Source organism: Chionomys nivalis, chromosome 19 (genome assembly GCF_950005125.1).
Source record: "Chionomys nivalis chromosome 19, mChiNiv1.1, whole genome shotgun sequence".
In the NCBI taxonomy this organism is placed as follows: Eukaryota; Metazoa; Chordata; class Mammalia; order Rodentia; family Cricetidae; genus Chionomys; species Chionomys nivalis.
Genome location: NC_080104.1, coordinates 55,483,226 through 55,486,752, shown reverse-complemented (window position 1 = coordinate 55,486,752; position 3,527 = coordinate 55,483,226).

Below are 3,527 nucleotides of genomic sequence, written 5' to 3'. Positions count from 1 at the left end.
GAACACATCCCAGCACTCGGGAGGCAGAGGTAGGCAGATCTCTGTGAGTTCGAGGCCAGCATGGTCTACAGAGTGAGCTCCAGGACAACCAGGGCAACACAGAGAAACCCTGTCTCAAAAAAAAAAAAAAAAGAAAAAGAAAAAGAAACTAATATATCTTAAGGGGAGGGGAAGAAAAATAATTATGCCTGGGGACAGTTATCTGCTCTGACTCACACGCAGCTGGTGTCCTTGACAGACGGGCAATGAGGACAGAAGACTTCACACCCAAACCCCAGCAGGCCCCCATAAATACACCACGTGTGTCACAGTCAAACTGCAGAGAACCAACCAGAGAAAATCCTAAAAGCAAACAGAGCTACGCAGCTCTGTGCGAAGAGACAGAAACCAGATGCCCGGGTAAGATGCCAGAATCTCTAAAAGAAAAGGACAACTACCCCTATATGATATTATGGACCATGAGTGTGAACGTGCGGAATACATGTGCAACCATACAGTCAGGGGGAGGTGTGAGCATATGCAGGTCCATGAGCGCGCATGTGTGTTTGGGCTGGCATGTGGACATGCAATTGTGTGAAGTCTGTCACTGTGTAGATTGTGACCGACCACTTGCAAGTGTGGAAACCCAGCTGGCCCGGAAAAGCGAGGGGAGGGGCCACATCACAGGAGCTCCTGGGCCCGTCTAGGCCTCACTGTCCCCAAAGCACTTGAGTGTCATGCAAAGCCCAGCTCTGGCTCTCGTGGAGCAACAAGTCAGATGACCCTGAGCGAGCACGTGACTACGCTGCACCTGGCCCGTACACAGAAGCCAGCAGCACACGCAGGCCCCCATGTCAACAGACACCACGGCATGGGGCAGGACAGCCTTGGGGTTAGGATAGTTGAGATACATACAGAACTGGGGCTGGATTAGGGACAAGAACTCGAAGAAAGGTACAGGCACTGGCCAAGCTTACTTCAGACTTCTGAATGGAATTCCATCCCCCAGCCCTGCCCCCGCCCCACTGCACTATCAACCTTAACCAGGCCTCGACAGCCGACAGCCACGTTAAGGACCAGTTTCAGGTTCCCTTGCGAAGCTTCTCAGATTTTGGCAAAAGCCCACTTGCACGGACCGTCACAGAACAGCCACACAGTGGGCAAGGGCTGAGGAGGAATGCCTACAGCTGAAGAGGCAGAGGCTTTCGCCACCACTGTGACTCACTGGGGACCTAGCTCCAAGGCCCAGAGAGGACAGGCACCCCAACCAGGCCCTGGAGGCTTTGTAGGTATGCTCAGGAGTGCCTTGCCTGTCTTGGTCCAAACCCCATTGTTTACCGTGGTTGGAGTCAGGCCACACCCACATCCCAGCAGCCCCTGGAGGAGGAAAGAGCTACAGGCTCCCACAGTGGACTCCGTGTATGCCATGGGGGAGGGATAAAAAGAGGGGGCATTTAACAGAGCACCTGTTGGCCCTGTTCAGTCACATCTCTGCCTTTTTACAGTTGTGGGCCAGGCCCTGGGGCCCCAGGCCGAGGGTGACGAGGACTCCTCTGGATTCCACCTCCACAGTGGAATTGGTACATGCAGTGGGGTCCATGGAGTAGCCCAGGTATACGAGGAGGATGGGAACACAAGAGACAAAGCAAGCTGCCCAAAACAGGTTCTCATCCTGGGACAGTCGACCAACATCCCCACAAGCACGGGTTCACATAGCAGTGCTTTATCACGCATGTGCTCACGTGCCACACTTGGGGAGTCAGTGCTCAGAGGACCCACGTTGATGCTTAGTGAGGAGAGCCCGGGCTGGGTTAAGGGCCCACCAGTGGGGCATCTGGGATCGGGTAGCAGCTTTGCTGCTTCCAGCTGCTCTACCAGCTGGGAACCAGTCCAAGAGGGAGAACCCACGAGGAGCCCGAGTCGGCCCGGCCGTCAGGGCTGCTGCTGTTTCATGTGGTTCCAACTCGCGAGTGTGATCCCGGATTTCAAAGGTTCACCAGCAAAGGAGGGCCCTGCATGTCTGCCTCCACCCGAGCCAGCTCCAGTGTCAGGTCCTCTGCCAGAAAGCTAAAGGCACATGCACACAACACACGCAATGAAGAGGAGCTGCCGTTACACTTTCTCCACCAGCCCTCAGCAAGAGTAGTTCTGGAGCCGCGGAGAATGCCACCCTACCCCCAAGCACAGCTGGGCCATGCCCACTGTGAGTTGTTCGGGTTATTCCAGAAGTTTCATTGGCCCCACCTCTGCGGGGCTTTTGGACAGGCCTGAGGGGGATACACAGGAACTTCACTTCTAACTGCTGCCAAGCCTCAGGTGGCCTGGGGACAGAATGCCATGAGATCCCCTTACACCCCTGGAGACATGCACAGGCCCACTGCCACCCAGGGTGTTCAGGGAATAAGACAATGGAAAGCTTAGGCACAGAATGGGCCCAGAAAGTCCTGAGCCAGGAGATGGTCCTTGATCAGAGGAGATGGGCACGCAGGGCAAGAACAGCCGCTTTAGCAGAGAAAGCCAGCTGCTAGCCCCTTCCCAGCCGACCAGGCACTGAGCGGTCATGGAGTACTGGGTGGCGTAGTCTTCACCCCCATTTCCAGACTGGAAAACAAAGGCTCAGAAAGGCTGCCATCCATCTGTGCATGGATGTGGGCATCAATAGCCCAGCTATGCCCTGAGCGTAGGCTGTGCTCAGGTTGAACCAAGTCACCAATGAGCACTCACATCTCCAGACATCACTCTGGAAGAAAACATGGCCCTGCTTGGGAAGCTAAGTAGGAATAACTGAAACCACTGGGAGTTGTGGGGGTGTGCAGGGAAACAGGGGAGAAGGGACTAAGAACACCCCAACCACCCAGAGAAGGAATGGCAGCACCACGCGGAGTCAAACCCAGGCCCCATCAATGGCTGGGAGCTCCCTCCCCAGGTGGAAGGCTGCAAGCCTCTACCCACAGCAGCATTCTCCCGGGAACAGAAGGGAAACTAAGGCTGACCCTTGGAAGGGTCTACCAGAGGACTAAGGTTTGTTAAATAACTTGCTTTTTGAGGCAGTTCAACATCGACTGTACCTTTGCAGCACTGCTTCAAGAGTAAACTACAATGCCGGGCGTAGTGATGAATGCCTTTAATCCCAGTGTTTAAGAGGCAGAGGCAAGCAGATCTAGCTAGTCATGTCCAGCCAGGGATACACAGTGAGAGCCTGGGGGCTGATATGGCAAGAATACGCTATGTGCACCTGAAGCACAGTGCCGTCGGGTATCTGCTAGCGGCCACCCTGGACCCCATACTCACAGACTGCTCCACAGTTATTAAACCCCACATCTCCAAGTTCATAGGCTCCTGAATCCTGCCGCAGACCCGAGCGACGAACCCCCAGTCCTGGAGACCAGAGAGAGGAGGAAATGAGAAGGGAGACAGAAGGAAACAGGAGCCTGGAGAGAGCACCTGGCACCCACAGAGCTGCCTCCAACCAACTCTGGAAGGGGACCCAGGCTCAGGTTCCCGAAGATTCTATGAGAAGAGCAGAGGAAAACGCTGTGGGGGTGGGA